This window comes from Vanessa atalanta, chromosome 21 (genome assembly GCF_905147765.1).
Source record: "Vanessa atalanta chromosome 21, ilVanAtal1.2, whole genome shotgun sequence".
Classification (NCBI taxonomy): Eukaryota; Metazoa; Arthropoda; class Insecta; order Lepidoptera; family Nymphalidae; genus Vanessa; species Vanessa atalanta.
In genome coordinates this window covers 9,399,561-9,419,659 of record NC_061891.1, presented here as the reverse complement: position 1 = coordinate 9,419,659, position 20,099 = coordinate 9,399,561, and the positions used below count along the sequence as shown (strand labels likewise).

Genomic DNA, 20,099 nt, shown 5'->3' with positions numbered 1-20,099 from the left:
GTGTCGGTAGGTGGACGAGCAAATGGGCCACCTGATGGTAAGTGGTCACCACCGCCCATAGCCAATGGCGCTGTAAGAAATATTAACCATTCCTTACATCACCAATGCGCCACCAACATGGTGAACTAAGATGTCCCTTGTGCCTGTAGTTAAATTATAAAAAAAACTCTTATCTAACCTAACGAAGAAATATTTATAGTGTATCGGATGTTAGAAATAATTCCTGATTCACAATCTCGCAACATAGATTATTATTTATTATCTAACGGTATTAACAATATCAAGGTTATGTATATATATTAAATATAGTTCGAATAATATATATATATATCATATGTCTGTCTAACAATTTTACTTAATTTCACGGTCGCTAATCTTTAAATAAAAGTTTCCGTAGTTCTGGAACGCGTAGATCGCGTGGCGACTTTATCGACCTTTGTCCCCGACCAACGTAAAGACAGATTGAGAAATGTATTGTATGAATCTATTGTATGTATAATAAAAAAATCGATCTTGTATAATATGCGTGCAATAAAATAGATCCGATGCAAGTTTAAGGAATGTACAGAGGAAAATGCGATCAAAATCAATATTGCTTTATTCAAGTAGGCACAGGCAATTTTGAATAGTCATTTTACAGAATTGTATTAAACGAGAGGCTACGTCCGGCGGAATGTTGATTCTACCGAGAAGGTTCGGCAAGGTTCTCCGTTGTTAGGATAGTTAGTAATAGGGCATCCACTTCAAGCCACCTCGGCACTTCTCTCCTCAATTTCCTCTAAGAATAGCTTGAAGCGACGACAACCATATATCAAATCTTATGTTCCACGCAATAGATTAATTAGTAAGAATTAGTTAAAAAAACTGTAAAAACTGTGTATGTAATTGTGCAAAAACCTTCATTAAAAGTATAATTCATTGAATTGTATTTATATATTAAATTAAATTTCCGCCGACAGACATATTACTATGAAATAGCCAAAATATACTAAATGAGTGGTTTCAATATCAGTTAATCGTCTAACTTTTCTTACCGCGTATAGGTACTGCGGAACTGAGTCGGATATTCAACATGAAAGTGAAGATATTCTTTATCGTCATTCTTTGGTGGCTATAGTAAATATTTTTATTATAAATATAATTGTTTAATTCGACTTATATAAAACCTACTTTGTGGTTAAAGTTTTATTAACTCGAGCAAATACATAGTGCTATTACCACAAGTAACTCAAAATTAGTTCTTAAAAACTCTTCAAAATGATATCTTTAAAAACCAAGGTATAAGCCAGTTTGCACCTGCTCAAACTGGTTTGAATCGGTTATATCCAATAAAGTCAGAATGCGGTTCGAGTGCTCTATATCGAAAACTCGTTCACACCCCTTAATTTCCGCCCGTATAGAAGATTGTCGCGATTGCCAATATTTTGGTAACTTAATCGTGTGGTTTCTAACGAAACATGTATTTAATGGAATATCGTTCTAATGATAATTTCAACGACTTACACATCTTCAATGAATCCATACTAATATTATAATTCGAATGTAATCCTGTCCGTCCGACTTTGATGAAATTTGCCACGGAGAAATCTTAACCCAAGAAAGAAGGCTAATTTTTATAATTTCGTCTCTCTAGGGAGTAAAATTGGAGAGGAAGGATTGTTTTCTTTTTTATATGATATATACAGGTAGATGGACAAGTAAATGGGCCACCTCATAAGTGGTCACCATCGCCAGTAGAAAATGGCGCTGTAGGAAATATTAACCATTCCTTACATCACTAATTGCGCCACCAACCTTGGTAACTAAGATGTTACGTCCGTTGTGCCTGTAGTTATATGCTCTCACTTGCCCTTATAATCAGAACTCAACAATACTGAGTATTTCTATGCGGCGGTAGAATATGTACCTACCCAGAGGAGCTTGCACAAAGTACTAAGCTACACAAATTCAATTCAATTGCATAAAATAATTTCAAAATGTATTATTCGATGTTATAATTCTAAATCCGAAAATTAATAATGCCGGTTCATCATTCTGTGAATGATTTCACGTTACATACCCATAAAGCCAGTAAATGCATGTGATCATATTAAATTGCGTGTCAAGTATGTTCACTTAATCCGACATTAGCCCGTTCAATTATACACCCTACGGCTAAGGCTTTAGAATTATTTATTGTATGCGGTGTCAGCTATTACGCTGTGCTGTGACTACGGACCGTGAAAACTGCCCTCAGTCTGCTCATTGAAGATACACATGGCTGTTAAAAGTATCAAACCGAAATATTTTGCTGTCACCTTCTAGTTTTGATTGTATTATTTTAATACGTATTTAGTATTCGATTGAAATGATCCGATGCCAGGAGGTGGCTAGGAGAATTAGCTTTCACCCAGGAGGCTCGGGTTTGATTTCCGGTTTTGTAAAAATATCAAATGCTTAAATGCCTTGAATTCATTTTTTTTTATTTATTTATTCTTTACCACAGTATATATAGCATATTTAAAGATGGGTCTCTCTAGTGAGCATGATACATACTTGTGTCAGAGGGACCCAAGCTTCCATAACATCATGTGTTATTTTTTGTTTTTTTTCTTGCTGGAAAAACTCGTTACGCGCTTCCCCCTCGTGGGGGAAAGTGGGGGGGGTGTGTGGGACTCCCCGGAGCCCTGGACGCCGAGTGCGCCCAGGTAAGCCGGGTTTACCCACTAAAAAACCAGCGGTACCCTCTCCGTCTCTCGGCGGGCGCCACGGGATCGCTTGCGCATGCTACCGTGACGCCCTGACGGTCGGTAAGGTGAGGTTGATGTAGGTGTATGTGTGTGTATGAATCATTGATGTGATATAATTTTACAGTTATAGACCTGAATATAATCTTTTCTTTTTTTTTCTTTTTCTTACATAAGTAATCTCACGCTCATCCTCTCAGCTCGACCGATGATGAATGATGGGTAGGTACCACACACACATCAGATATATACAAACAACAGTATTCAGTATTGCTGTGTTCTGGCTTGAAGGGTGACTGAGCCAGTGTAACTACAGGCACAAGGGACAAAGCATTTTAATTCCCAAGGTTGGTGACGAATTGGCGATATAAAAAATGATTAATATTTCATACAACGCCATTGTTTATGAGCGATGGTGACCACTTACCATCAGTTGGCCCATATAGTCGTCCGCCAACCTATAGCTAGCTATAAATTGATGATGATGATATAATGACGGATAGATTTCATCAAAGCCATTAATGTATGTGTATGTAGATGTATGTATTGTATGAAGAGTATATTTTAAGACAATCATTTATATTCAATTTAAAAATATTTTTATCGTATTTGCGATAATTTAATGAGGAAATAATATGATCTGACAAAAATATTTATAGTAAATAGATTATGAATTTAATTTCAGATATTTTATAACAATTTCGTCGATCTTATCATCTCCCGTATGGTCTAGTGGCTAGGATACCTGGCTTTCACCCAGGAGGCTCGGGTTCGATTCCCGGTACGGGAAAGATTTTTTTTTTACAAAATATAAATCTTTAAATAATCTACTTTGTAAAATCTTACGGCATTGTCAAATATCATAAATATCAAATATGAATATCAAATTTGTATTTTTATTCTTACGCACTTGTGTCATCTTACGCACACCAAAACACCTTCTGTGTGAATGTTACTCATACTAATGCAATGTAAATGGATCTACATTAATAAACGATCAACGATAGCTTAGTTATAACAATACTATTCCTCTCTCTTTCTGACATTTTTGACGTGTCATTCGATTTAAGAAGTCAAATGATTTAGTTTTCGTTTTTACGTACATATATAATTTATTAGTTTTATTTTACTTACAAAAGTTAAGATTCAATATAAATAGTTCATTGTTAAAATTCAATATTACTTTGTAACCATATGCAACCACAACAACAAAACAAGAAAAAATATTATTAAAGCTACTAATTTTATTAATAATTTACAAACACAATTTAAAAAAAAATTAATAAAAGATTCCTCACAAAATATATTAATAATAACATATATTATATTTATCGAATAAACGATTTGAATGTATTTCTGATTTACCATAATGTTGTTTAAATGCTGAAGCCATGTGACGCGGACATGACGAAGTGCTTCGCGCTCCTGATAGCATTGCGCAGCGTTGCGTGTTATACATTCAAGCAGATGACTGAAGAGACAATGTCGCTTATATATGCATCCAATATTTAAATAAGGAACGACATATCATCTCTAAACTGCTGAGATGAAACATTGAGAAGTAAACGACAGTTATAATAGTCACCGCCGAGCAACACCAGTGACGTCACTAATGCATCTTAGTTCCATGGCTAGTGGCGCATTGGCGATGTAAGGAACGATTCAATCTTGTACACCAATGTCTATTCAGCATCGGTGACCTAATTTACATTGAATAAAATATATAATAACGATTACTCAATTAAATATCGTTTAAAATAATTATCTGTATTTTTTTTTATGGCATTGCTTGGCGGACCAGCATATGGGCCACCTGATGGTAAGTGGTCACTACCGCCCATAGATAAAGGCGCTGTAAGAAATATTAACCATTCCTTACATCACCTATGTTCCTCCAACCTTGGGAACTAACATGTTATGTCCCCTGTGCCTGTGATTACACTGACTCACTCACCCTTCTAACCGGAACACAACAATACAGTGTACTGTTGTTTGGCGATAGAATATCTGATGAGTGGGTGGTACCTAGCCAGGTGGGCTTGCACAAAGCCCTACCACCAAGTGACTATCTATCACAGTTCCTCACATCGATATCGAAAAATCGTTCGAAAGAGTTGTTCATCGAGTGAATTACTGAGGAAAATGCTGCATTTTTGGCACCATTCCACACCACTGTACCATAAATATTATACATTATACAGTGGATTTACAGTTTAATGATTTTTTGAAAGTTCGGAACAACTTGAGTAGCGTCAGAAGAAATTTTAGTACGACAATTTTTTTTTATGACAGTCAAAAATCGTACCTGCTTACACTTTGAAATTAACATCGTACCAGTCGAGAAATATATAATACACAACCATTTTAATATCGGAGAACGTGTTTTAACATCGAATTGATAAAATCATTTTACCGTAACGTATTGAAAATATCAGACGTCGGAAAAAAAAAAACAATCTCCCAAGATGGCCGATTACGATATCTTTCTCAATATATCGATACCTTAGATGACTCCCGCAATTCTGGCAGCGTTGATAACAAGAAGTTATTATGTGGATTTATGATTGCTCGCGTTTCGTGATAAAAATGTCTGAGACGTATTTCATTTCCATATTTTCAATTTTAATATGTTTTCAAACAATCGAAGTATCTTAGATTTATATATAAAGCATATTCCAATCGAAGAAGGTACAAAGATATATACATATACATATTATATTTGGTTTATTTATTAATAATAAATAATAATAAATAATAATAACTGTTGGAAAACATCACATACATTACTCTGATCCCAATGTGTGTAGCCAAAGCACTTGTGTTATGGAAAATCAGAAGTAACGACGGTACCACAAACACCCAGACCCAAGACAACGTAGAAAACTAGTGAACTTTTTCTACTTCGACTCGGCCGGGAATCGAACCCAAGGCCTCGAAGTGGCGTACCCATGAAAACCGGTGTACACACTACTCGACCACGGAGGTCTTCGTATTCCATGCAATTTGCTAAAACCTCGACTATATTGTGCGTTACTGAGAGCTATTGGTTAGTACCTTTATTTTTAATACAATACGAATTAACTTAACTATTTATATCCACTTTAATTTTACTTAAAACATTTCGATAACAGTTAATATTCAAAACGCTATTTTGTTCACAAATCTATAATGCATATCAAAGATCACTTCAACTCTCGACCAATGATATCGCGTCAGTTACACGTCAAATATTATTTATTTGGCTTTAGTCTTGTGTTTGGAATAGACTACAGATATTAAACTTTTTATTGATTATATACGTAATATAATTTACATACGTAATAAAAATAATTTTATTTTAGGAAGGATAATATAATTTTTTTTAACTATTTATCGGCCGCAGTTTCTCTCGCTTTGTACGGGTCGATCTTATTGTAGACTTCAATCTAGCTTCATACGAAATTTCTTTAAATTCGGTTCAATGGTTTGGACGTGAAAGAGCAACAGACAGACGGTTACTTTCGCATTTATAATAATATTATAGATTATGATTATGACTATAGAATCTTTATAACCTAATAATATAATTAGATATTTAAACGTTACAATCATTATTGCTGCTATATTTTATGGATATTTGATTTCCTTTCCTTGGAATTCTTGGAAAAATATTTTTAGAAAAAGAAAGAGAATGTTATTTATAGATTTTGTGTATCGAATTAATTTACACGAGGCACATAAACATGTTAAGGATTGTAATTTGTCTCAGATAATTATATTAACGGCAAAATAATATTCGAATTATCTTTTATAAATACAAAACAAAAAATAAAAAAAAAACATTTGATAAAGCTCAAGTAAGCAAACTATCCAAATATTCGCGTCTCATTCCAAATGACGTGTTGGGTCAATTTTCTTTGGAAACATTTTGGAGTAGTAGTGCAAAAAGCTTCATTAAATGTATAAAACCTCGCCTTATTGCCTCCACTGGTTGATAGAAGGGCTGAATCGTTTTTTGCCCAAAGGATCGGAATTGCGGTTCAACTGGGATATTCAGTAGGATTCTTGCTACCATTCATAGTCATGATTTATTATTACTATTTTTAATTCATATTTGTCCATAGTTAATGTTACATAATGTTATATATGACGGCGACTGCGATATCAGCGGCACACCCGTCATCGGTAGGAGCTTCTGGTACAGGGTTCTTGCCGTAGGTCTCAGGCAATTAACCACAACATACATTATGACAATTCTTGTACTTTATGTAGGTAATCAGCAATCACAAATTATAAAGTAGTTATATTATAATTATTATCAGAGTTCCGTGAACCAACGGTCCCGTTTGGAAGGCCCGAACTGTATCGCTCTCTATAATAAAATTTTGCTTCCGACTCATCGCTCTCGAAAGAATTAAAAATGTGACAGTTGTCCCTTAAAACGATTCCGATCACGTGACTCATTACGTCACGGTGTTCACTGAATTACTAATTATTATTCGTAATCGACGTCATATATATAAAGTCAAAAAAATATTTAAATAATATAACATATTACGTGTTTATTCGAAACATATATTAAAATCCATAAATAATATTCTTAGTTACAAAGCCCTTTCTGATCAGCTTTTGTGCGTAACGTACAAAGAAATATATCAACATTCATTCGAAATACGAATAATGAAGCCGGAAGTCAAATTAATTCCATTTTTCAGTCATTTTACAGATACGCTATTTATTATTATAGAATATTTTTTTTAATTACATTTATACATACATACATACATTTTTGTGGTTATTATTATCTATGTTTCATGAGTGTGACGGGGCAGAATTGGACATTGTCATTTAAAGCAAATGAACTGCTAAGTACAGCTACTTATTTAATATCTAGATAAACCTGCGGCTTTATCCGTCTGAAATTAATAAAACGCAAACTTCCAATCCCCGTTTTACCCTTTAGGAGTAGAGGAGTGGAGCTTAGTAAAATCCATTTTTAACGGATGTTACACCTTATAAGGAACATAACTGCGAAATTTCAAGTTTGTAGGTGTTATAGTTTCTGAGATTTCGTGATTAATATGTGAGTGGTATGGCATTGGTTGGCGGACGAGCATATGGGCCACCTGATGGTAAGTGGTCACCACAGCCCATAGACAAAGTAAGAAATATTAACCATTCCTTACATCACCTACGCGCCACGAACCTTGGGAACTAAGATGTTATGTCCCTTGTGCCTGTGATTACACTGGCTCACCCTTCTAACCGGAACACAACAATACAGTGTACTGTTATTAGGCGGTAGAATATCTGATGAGTGGGTGGTACCTACCCAGACGGGCTTGCACAAAGCCCTACCACCAAGTAACCATACGCTATATATTGATTAAATACTTACTCAAATAGATCTTTAAAAAATTGTCTAGTCATTTATTAGTACAGATCTACCTATTTCAACATTTAACATCGTGAAGATGTTCCAGAATATTTTAATCGATCCCAAATTCCATTGTGATATTAATATTCAAAAACTTCAATAGGACAAAATCATTCGGAGTGAGTTAAAATGCTTTTAAATAGAGTGAGTTGCTAGTCAGAGCCACGTACGTCTGGAGTCGGTGCCACTTGGAGACTTCAAATGAGAAATTTTAATGAATTCTTGCCATCTTCGGTTGGTATTTGAATAAGATTATCTAGATGTGATAATAACTTATTTTTCATATCATAACATTAACTGGATATAAATAAATATATAGCATGTTAAGTGAGACGTGAGGTGAAGGCCTAGCGCCTTTTTTTTCAGACCGCCCTTGAGAAAATCACCTTCGGCCCCTAAGAAAAGATCCCCTAAGCCATAAGCGGAGCAAAGCACAAAAGAACCACGGATTCGTTATATCCTTCCTATCCTATTTTACATAAGACATAACATACATAAGCAGCCCGTAAATGTCCCACTGTTGGGATAAAGGCCTCCTCTCCCTTTGAGGAGAAGGTTTGGAGCATATTCCACCACGCTGCTCCAATGCGGGTTGGCGGAATACACATGTGGCTGAATTTCGTTGAAATTAGACACATGCAGGTTTCCTCACGATGTTTTTATTCACCGCCGAGCACGAGATGAATTATAAACACAAATTAAGCACATGAAATTTCAGTGGTGCCTGCCTGGGTTTGAACCCGAAATCATTGGTTAAGATGCGTTCGCGCGTTCTAACCACTGGGCCATCTCGGCTCTATCCTATCCTATTTTATTTTAACTAATTTTTATCTCATTCGCCCTCAGTAGTATGTTTTAGTCAAATTAGTAAGAATATTAAAAAAAAAAAAAAATGTTAAGTAATTAGTATAGATAAGCGACTTGGTGTAATAACTGTAATGCTTATATTTTTCAAATAAATATCATTATTATTATTATCCTCACAATCCCGCAGCCCCTCCAATCCGTGTCGAAGACAATCCAAAGTATTCGTTTCGTAGGTAAGAATCTCACATTTCTCAAATCTGCCACTAATTTTAGGAACTAATATGTTATGTCCGATGTGCCTACACACTGGCTCACTCACCCTTCAAATCGAAACACAATTGTACTCACATTTGTTGTGTTCCGGTTTGAAGGGTGAGTGAGCCAGTGTAACTACAGGCTCATGGGACGTAACATCTTAGTTCCCAAGGGTGGTGGCGCATTGGTGATGTAAAAAAAAATTAAAAATAATATACAATTAAATGTTTCTTTCCTGTATGATTCTTAATCAATACTATCTGAAAGCTCCTATGTCATATAATCTTGTGCAGAATTATATAATGGCATATTTATTGTTTTCAAGGTTAATTTTTTTTATTCAATTTAAATGAGCCATATCCAGTTTGACAGATATTTATATCTCATCGACCTCCTGTAGACTACCAGGTAATTAACTACGAGGAAGGTTTTAATGAAAATTATTATTAGCGTCAAAGATTTGCATTTGATGATATTTTACATCTGTGTGAAATTTCATTTTTAAATTGGAAAGACATATCTTGAAAAGCGTCGCTCTTTCATAAATGTTTTTTTTTTTTTTACTGAAGATTGATATAAAAATACGTTACGCTTATATGTAACCTACTTCCGTAGGAAAGCGCGATTTCCAGAATTAATTTTATATTATAAGGTAATACAAAGACATTATACTCCATAAGTTACCATATCTAGGGACGGTTACTTGGGTTTGTTACCCAGCAAACGCTTATGATGGATTGGCCTTAAATATGCTCTATTCCATTCAGGACTCGGTGGAGTTCTCTTCACTCCCCTGAACATCGTACTATCACCACCTAGTCGACCCACTCTAATGAGAACTCGATTTAGCCTTTTCCAATCGGAGAAGGAGTAGAAACTTCGATTTATATATCGGGATTTGCTAATAGTTCTGTTATTTCCCTATTTACAACACTACACTATTCAAGTTAACTACCTATATACACTTTGCTCTTAATAATGTTCCGTTATCAACTTCGCCGACTTTCAAAACGTCATTTTTTCACGAATCCATAATTAAATATTCATAGATTGCGTATTTAAGATTTCGACCAATGATAACTTATGAGTTTAAGTGGTTTTTTGTTTGCTTGTAACTTCTAAAATGTCCATTTCAAATAAAATAACGAGAATCAACTTGAATAATAATGTTCAACATTTTTTTTATTACATTAACAGCCTGTAAATTTCCCGCTGCTGTGCTAAGGCCTCCTCTCCCTTTGAGGAGAAGGTTTGGAGCATATTCCACCACGCTGCTCCAATGCGGGTTGGTGGAATACACACGTGGCAGAATTTCGTTGAAATTAGACACATGCAGGTTTCCTCTCGATGTTTTCCTTGACCGCCGAGCACGAGATGAATTATAAACACAAATTAAGCACATGAAAATTCAGTGGTGCCTGCCTGGGTTTGAACCCGAAATCATCGGTTAAGATGTATGCGTTATAACTGGGCCATCTCGGCTCTAATTTTGATTTATAATTTAGTAATAAAATTGATCTATGTTAACATTTTAAAAGTAAAACGTATTAAATTAATAATATCTTCACGGCGAACGAACTTGAATGATCTGAAATAAAATCCAATTTCGAGACATAGGAAGAACTTATAATAGCTGCAATCTCAGGTCGTGAAGAAGCGAGCGAAAACTTAATAACAGTCAGTAATAATTTCATTTCATTGAGGACCTTCGTAGGTATTGTACAAATACGAACTATTCGAAATGACTTAAATGGAAGAAAACTACAACAAATGAATATAATAACTGTGATTTAATTTTTATCATTCTTAATTTTAAATTGATGTAAAATATATTAATGTATAGACGATTAAAAAATACAAGGAATTGTATTTATTTATTTATATTGATTTTATTTTTATATTGTTGGCAATGATTGTTATTGTTGGCTGTGATGTTGAGAGCCGAGATGGCCCAGTGGTTAGAACGCGTGCATCTTAACCGATGATTTCGGGTTCAAACCCAGGCAGGCACCACTGAAATTTCATGTGCTTAATTTGTGTTTATAATTCATCTCGTGCTCGGCGGTGAAGGAAAACATCGTGAGGAAAACTGCATGTGTCTAATTTCAACGAAATTCAGCCACATGTGTATTCCGCCAACCCGCATTGGAGCAGCGTGGTGGAATATGCTCCAAACCTTCTCCTCAAAGGGAGAGGAGGCCTTTATCCCAGCAGTGGGACATTTACGGGCTGCTTATGTATGTATGTTATTGTTGGCAAGCTGTTGGGCGAATTGGCTACCCGACTCTCCACCTCACCAAATGCCTACGATATTGGCACAAGTTGAAATAATAGTCACTCCTTACATCGCCAATACGCCAGAAACATGGGCAGCTACGATGTTATGTCCTTCATGCCTGTGAACTGACTCACTCACTCTTCCAACCGGAAAACAACGATAAATATAGCGATTTGGCGCTAGAATATTTGATAAGTCATATGATATATATCAATTGAGATAACACTATTGAATAGATCAAGTTGAAGTCTGATTTATGTAGAAAACATACGCCAAGAATCAAATGCGTCCTACCAATTTTAAGACAAGAAACTCAACCATCAAGCCCGTTGACTATGCATAGATTACACACGCAATTTTTTTTATCCCAGTCCTGGGTGATCTGTGCTACCTTCGTCTGCATTCAAAGGCATTTTACGGGTCTACCTCTTACTACCTTTAAGACCTCGAGTATATAAATCTCATGATTGCTTCTTAAATGTCATATATTACCGAATGCACGCACTGATCATAACACCAATATATTGTGAATCAGAGTCCAATTAATGATGTTTATATCAAATACAATTATATCGGATAAGATATCATTACTTTGTCAATACTAAGTGATGTCATTATTAAAATAAAATAATGACATCAACTTGTTAATATATTAAATCACAACAACAATATAATGATTATCAAAAAAAAACACGGATTAATGATTATTATATCGTCTTCTTATCTTAGCTTATCAATGATGATCTGCCATGATTGTGAGTGTATGAATGAACGATGAAGCTAGATTTTTTTTTTATGATGTGTCACATTAATATCAATCTCAAAACTCACCGCTGAACACTTTTTTTTTTTCATTTTTATGATATAGGTATGTTGTAAGAAACATTAACCATTCCTTACATCATCACTGCTCTACCAACCTTGGGTAGTAAGATGTTACGTCCCTTCTGCCTGTAGTTACACTAGCTCACTCACCTTTCAAGCCGGAACACAACAATACTGAGTACTGATTTTTGGCGATAGAGTATTTGATGAGTGCTACCAACAAGAAAAACAATATTTTGTTGACAATTATACCATCGGCTGTTTAACAATAGTGTGTATTTGTTTGCTATTATGCAAAAGATTTAAAGCCTAAGCCAATACACGACCAGAATTTTGAATTAATAGATACTTCAATGACAGAATTTCATCTGAAATGTTAAACATGACATCTCAATGTCTGTCAGATAAAATATAATATTATGACGACCTCCGTGGTCGAGTAGTGTGTACACCAGTTTTCATAGGTACGCCACTCTGAGGTCCCGGCCGAGTCGATGTAGAAAAAGTTCATTAGTTTTCTATGTTGTCTTGGGTCTGGGTGTCTGTGGTACCGTCGTTACTTCTGATTTCCATAACACAAGTGTTTTAGCTACTTACATTGGGATCAGAGTAATTTATGTGATGTTGTCCAATATTAATATTAATATTATCAAAAATTATACATATCAAAACACAGTGGTTCTAGTTTGGATTTGAAGCTACGATCTTTAGTTGAGATCCTCGTGTTTTTCCATTAAGCCATCCTAGCTATAATTATATACTAGTAACAATTAGTATCATACAAGACTATTCTCAAGTTGGTTTAAACTTCGGGGTTTCTAAGCTGACTCAAAACTTGTTAACTGAGAACACGGCACAGGAACAGTGTTAAAATTGTGTGTAGTTTCAGTATAATCCAAAAACGTAAATTTGTCTCTATGTTTATATAATAATGATACTTCAACCGACTATTATTTTATCTGATCTGTTTTATTTTATATCATATTGTGTTGAAGATTCAAATCAGAACTCTACTCTCTCTCTCTCTTCTCTTCTCTCTCTCTACAGCGTGGAGATGTGTGCGTAAGGTCAGGTTGACTCCATATTACCTCGCTTTCATCAACCGATACATCAATCCGAACGGGGGAAAACGAAGGCTCTTCGTGCTATTCGCGGTACTATAATGTAACACTGACCACTTACAAACTCTCAAAAAGGCGTTTTTAACAACGATTAATTCCTATCATCTCTCATTATAATATTAACTAAATACATCAAATCAGAGATGAAAAATATCAAGCCAAATACAAAACATGCTAATTCTAAATTTAAAAATAGTTAATTTTTTTTTAAATTAGAAATTGTAAGTAACACTGATTTTTTTTCAAACGTCCGGCAGCAGCTGTTCGAAATTTACCCCACTCGATAATCAAAGTTGCGAAGAAAGTACCGTTATTGGTCCCATTTCAATAAAACTTTTAGTTGAGTTGGAGTATAAGAAATTTTATATCGGCTATTTCAAATAAAACGACGTTATATCGGAAGCAGTTCTGAAACTTCATAAGTATGTTTTAAATTGTTTATTTAGTTTGGCTTAATATTTTTCGTTTCAGGACAGTTATGGAGAAGGCAGCTAAAGTAGTCTTTATACCTTTTCTATAATGTTGATAAACATCAATATACCAAATTCTCGTAAGTTCTATGAGGGATATTGATGGTAGAGACGTTCATATTGATTTTCATCATAAAATATAAGTCAGCATACACAAGGAGCTACCACCGTTCATATACTGGATACTATAAACCCTTCCCCATATGTCTTGCATAGGACCTGAGATTTCTTATTATATTTAGTGGAATAAAAATAAATTAGTAGAATATTTCCACTCAATAAAATTTAAAACCTACTGACATACACCGCATAAACTAAGTCCACGTAATGAGATGAAATTTTTCACAATCTACTTTACTAAGAAGGATTTTCCAAAATTCTTCTTCTAAGGGGGTTCATAGAAATTGAAGTTTGAATGAAAGTTCGTCAGTTCGATGCTAGAAATATGGAAATCGGTATTTAGACTTGTGTTTATGAGTAAAAGACAACTGTTACGGGTTTTTTGCAAATCATTTGCCCGAAAAGGATTTGGGTTGGAAGTTTGTAAAGAAAACCGGCCTTTTTCATTGTGACTTTCACAGAGAAATATGGAAATCAGTGTTTAACCCCCAGTTATTAACAAAGCCGCATTGGAGTTTTATAGTGAAAGAAGCTCCAGACGGTCTCTTCAAAATAGAAAGGTGGCTTTTGAATTTACTTTTCCAATTCTCTACGTTAAAAATGATTAAATAGACCATAGAGTAGTCCAAATTAATGACGCGTTTTTGAACCACTCGATCCATTGGCTTTGCTCAGAGATGTTGAATTTCTGCATCTACATTACAGTATTTTCTCGGGAAATGTTCCGACATCGCGTCAGAATTCGATATTTCATCCACACCACTTCGATACCTGGTAATCTTTAAAAGCATTTTCTGCATTATACAATACCAGGCGATTTTTCACAATCGACACAACTTGGGAACCAGCAAGAAAAAAACCTATTTACATCTTAAAGGCTTCTAACGTACCTGCATATCTTCCGGTGTTGCCATTTGTCCATGGGTAGTTCCATTAAAAAAGTCACAAATACCATCTTAGTATTTTTAGATAAAATCTTGCAAACTGAATTAGAACCAGATGAGATTTTATCATATTATTTGTTTAGGTCAAATTATACCAAATTTATTTGGTAATCATTCGCTTCAGATGAAAAAGCTTCTCAATGATCAACAATATAGGCACGGTATATGTATATATATTACATAAGAACTTGTTCTTAATTTATTTTTACTATTAATACATTTATTAAATCACTTAAACTATATATTGACGACAAAAAAGAAAATAAAATATTTTTTCGTTTATTTGTTTTTAGAGCCGCTAAAAAATTGGCGCTGCATCTGAGTTAAAGCAAAACTTTAAAGGTAAACTAAACATTATTTAATGATTATTTTCTTACGTACTGCGCTAATTAGACACGAGTTTACTAAAACAAACTTCAAATATAACATACGCTTGAACTTAAATATTCTATATAATCTTAAACATCCCCAAGTACTTCAACTGTTGGGAAGTAGATCGAATATTTACAAAACTATTTCCTGAATCATCTAACTTCTTCACTAAGCTATTTATCGTCATAAAATACACTAATCTTTTATGTATCGTTTTTATTAAAACATAGTGGGCGAGCAATTGGGCCATTTGATGTTAAGTGGTCACCACCGTGTTTAGGTTTGGCACTGGAAGTATTATTAGCCTTACGAATTAAGATGTTATTTCTAATGTAGCAGTTGTTACACTAGCACACTCACCTTCACATTGGAACACAGCAATATTGCTGTTTGATGGTAGAATGTATAATGGGTGGTGCGTACCCAAACGGACTTGTAAAAAACACTACAAAAGCTTGATTGCCCTATCACTTAAATAATAAACAACAGTAGCTGATTCATCAGAATAAATGAAATCTGAGTTAAATCAGATAAGATACGCAACGTTAATTATTTAAATATGAAGATCGACCTGATTATAGCGACCATTATCAATTCGATTGTTGTATAAATAATGCATTTGAAATATTTTTTTATTTATTTATGCAGTATGACGTTTTAGTTTTGGTGCTCTTTGTGACGGCGATTCATGCCAACATGAAATTTACTCCGGAAGAGCCAATTTTCACATCCTATTTCAAGGAATGTATAAAAGTACCAGGTCGACTTTTTAAAATCCAACCGGATACATTCAGGAGATCTTTATCAGTGAGTATCGCTTGAACTTTAACTTTTTATCTCTAGTATTTTCTTGGACTGGAGTGATTACCGTATAGATTGTTCTGCGTTATTGAGTAAAATCATGTTGGCCGTACCGAGGAAAAATTCAAGAGCCCAAAATAAGCATAAACAGACTTTTCAATATAGCAATACTAAAACTAATTCAGGCAAATCTGCTCCTTTATATAAAAAATAAAAATCTATAATTCAATTTCTAAACAAGCCTATTAATATTGATATATATGGCAACACTGAATAGAATTTTAAAAATATATTTTTTACCATAACACTGTCTTCATGTCAGTGTTGTATTTGCTATAAGAGGTAATTGTATTTTTTCTTTTTTCGTATAATGTATTTTTTTCTTAGATGTTTACTTTATAATTTTAATTAGTTTTTTTTTTGTTTTGTAATTTATTTGTTCTTTAATAAGCACAGTAGTATTTTTTGTCTGTTTCTTTACTTTTTTTTTGTCTTACATGATGAGTTAGTCATGTAAATGGTAATATTTAAGAAAAGAGCGTACTCTTTCCTGAAAGGCCGGCAACGCACCTGCAAGCCCCCCGGTGTTGCAGATGTCCATGGGCGGTGGTAGTCACTTTCCATCAGGTGAGCCTCCTGCTCGTTTGCCACCTCTGTCATAAAAAAAAAAAAACATTTTTTAAGACTAGATGTATAATATGTAGAATTAGACACTTTGTATATCACGTTGGCTTCCCAAATAATTAAATCAATTACTAGTTTTTGAGCAGAGAATCAAATTTTCATCATTAAACACTTTATAAAATGTCACAACTGCAGTTCAATGATTAGTGGATTACCAGGAAGGTACCACTTCATGTGTTCGCTCTAGAAAGTGCAGGAAAATATCGTCAATAATCCTGCGTATCAATAAAAACTATCGCAAAAACCGGCATTGGAACAGCGTGGTAGAATAAGTAAAAATAATTGGTAATTCGTTAACGGTTTTTGCATATGGGTTGTTATTTTATGCTCATTAATTATTTGCGATTTTAATTTGTAGTATAAATTAGATAATATTTCACATTCTCAGATCCCATATTTTGACTTTGACCCTTTTGACTTTCTTTATCATTTAACGTATTTTTTTATTAAAAGCTTTAAATTAATTAAAGACGAGATAAATGCCTAACAGTGGCAAAATATATTAATCTTAAGCTGATATCCAATTTACATGTAGATAAAGACTTCTTCATTACGTTCTAGTGTTTGGCAAGCTTGTTTGTTTGAATTTAGTTATGACGATTTGAATTATCACGTATCGAAGTCTAAAGTTACTTGTTTAAATTTATTATGATGCGATGTTTGCTATTCATTAGAACATTCAAAGAAATTTTAATCTACTCATAATTTAGTTCGCAGTTGTTAAAATATCAATAGTATTTAGGGTAACGTTTAGTTAGATAAATTTTTGTACGACATTTCAGGATAGTGGAAGGGCTTTGTCTTTGCATCAGGTATACTATTACTAAACAGCAGTACCAAGTACTATTGTGTTCCGGTTTGAAGGGCGTATGATCCAGCGTAACTACAGACACAAGGGATATAACATCTTACTTAGTACTTAAGGTTGGAGGCGCATTGTTACTAGGAATGAATAATATTTCTTTATATCCATTTTCTATGGGTGATGGTGATCACTTAATATATATCATAAAAAATAAAAAAAAAGTGTTCAACGGTGAGCTTTGAGATTGATATTAATGTGACAAATCACAGTAATTAATTAGACGATGTATAAAAAGTATAATATATTTTTTTATATATTTTTCTTCTATTCCAGACAATTTGATATCGACGACAAGAAAATTGAAGCGAGAAAGCTAGCAACTCGTTGTTTTAACGGAGGCAGGTTACATTATGACAACTATCAAACTCTCGACGTGACGTATGTCATTTGAAAAAATTACGGTCTAGTCTAAAAATGCCCAACGACATAATGTTTTAATAATTTTATTCACAAGCCTTCACAAGTTTATTTGAAAATAATAACCATCCCTTATAAGTTAGGTTACTCGGTTATTCTACTGCTAACTGCCGATACTTTCTACAGCTGTGTTCCGTTTTAAGTAGTTAGGGATCCAGTGTGTTTACAGGCACAAATTAAATTACATCTCATTTCCCTTGATTTAATTGGCTCTTCTAAATCATTTGAAGGTTGACCCCTTAAGTACTTGAAGATTTCTAAAGACATTTTTGCCAGCAACAAGCTAATTATCTACACCGATGCTGGAATCCACGCCCCAGAATGGATCTTTACTCCCATTGTCACTTATGCCATCCACAAACTGGTTGAAAACGTGACTGAGCCCGATCTCCTTAACAATTTCGGTTGGATTCTCTTTCCAGTCGTAAATCCTGATGGTTATGTGTATTCATATGAAAGGGTGAGTCAAAATGACAAATATTATTACTTGTGTTTATATTGAACGTCAGATTTATATTTACATCTGATTATTAACTTAAAGATTAAAAATATCTTTATTTGAACAAAAAAAAAAGTAAATTTTAATTTAAATACTCCCTTAATTAGGATGGCCATAACATCCACTGATGCTTCGTGATAACGAGACTCAAAATATAATATATTAATATTGTATATTCCTTTTCAAATTCAGGATAAATTGTGGCGTAAAACGCGTTCTTCCGACTGGAGTATTACGAGCTTACTCTGCCCAGGCGTCGACGGCAATCGAAATTATAACTTCTTATAGAACACAGTTGGTTCAAAAGATAAGTGCTCACATATCTACCCAGGAACTAAACCATTTTCCGAATCAGAAAGTAGAATTGTTGGTGAATTAATTGACGAACATGTTGATCGGACGGTCCTCTTTATAACCGTGCACAGTTTCGGAAACATGATTATTCTCTCTTCACACTGTTGGAGTCACACAGTGGAAGAGCTGATTGATTTGTTTGGAAAAAAGAATTTTTGATGTACATGAAATTTTACTTTTTTCGTTTTTTTTTTTTATAATGTAACCTAATATTATTTACGCTTAATCATTGCACTATGTCAGGGATTGTTGTTTAAATCATTATACTGTATATGGATTCTATTTATTTTAAAACCAAAGGAGATATCATCAGCAGACAATACTATATCTTGTTTCTTCCCTATGAGACGTTTCTTATCCAGTCATTTATGTATATAAGGAATAGAAAAGTTCCACGAATTGATCCATGAGGGAACACTACAAACTGAGACCCCAAGGGACCTTTTTCCCTTAACGTCAAACCTCTGAATTTTATTTTTAGGATAAGAAGTCAAAAGCTCATGCGCACATTCTCTAATTCTAAATTAGACAATCCAGACAGACCAGAGCTTTATGTTGAACATAATTGAAGGCTTTGAATAAGTCACAGAAAGTTCAGAAGGCTTCATGTGACCTTTTATACATTCTTAATAACCTACCTGCGTCGGTTGTCGAGTGACCTCTTGTAATTCCAAATTTCTTTCTATGAAGCAGATTTTGTACATTAAAGAAGTTAATAATTGATTCAAAATATTCATTTTAAATATTTCGAGGGTAGGTAATGTTAAGATTACGCGTGACTTTATTATAATGCATCAGGTTAGGAAATTTACCACGTTGGACACAACTATTAAATATTGCTGCAAGCTAAGGTGCAATTACAACGATAATAGATTTACCAACTCCACAGAAATACCAGCACATCTGCAGATTTCTTAATATCTAATGATTTAAGCGAACGAACTATGGCATCGGTGTCTACAGTGGTAAAATAAAAGTTTGGTTTACATTTTCTTTGATCAATCATTCGGTAACCGTTAGAGAAGAAACATGTCACTTAGTTGTCAAAACTGTATAGGCATGTCACCAAAACATTGTCATGAGTTTTTCCGCAGGAAAAAGGTAAATATGAAAGTCAATATCACAGATAAAATAATAATGAAGTA

The 20,099-nt window shown here is 34.1% G+C and overlaps 1 non-coding gene across 1 annotated transcript; it reads left to right on the top strand.

The window, feature by feature from the left end:
* Positions 1–3,444: 3,444 nt before the first annotated feature.
* Trnae-uuc lies at positions 3,445–3,516 on the top strand. The gene has a single exon. It is a non-coding gene; the product is annotated as a tRNA-Glu (tRNA).
* The last annotated feature ends 16,583 nt before the right edge of the window (positions 3,517–20,099 follow it).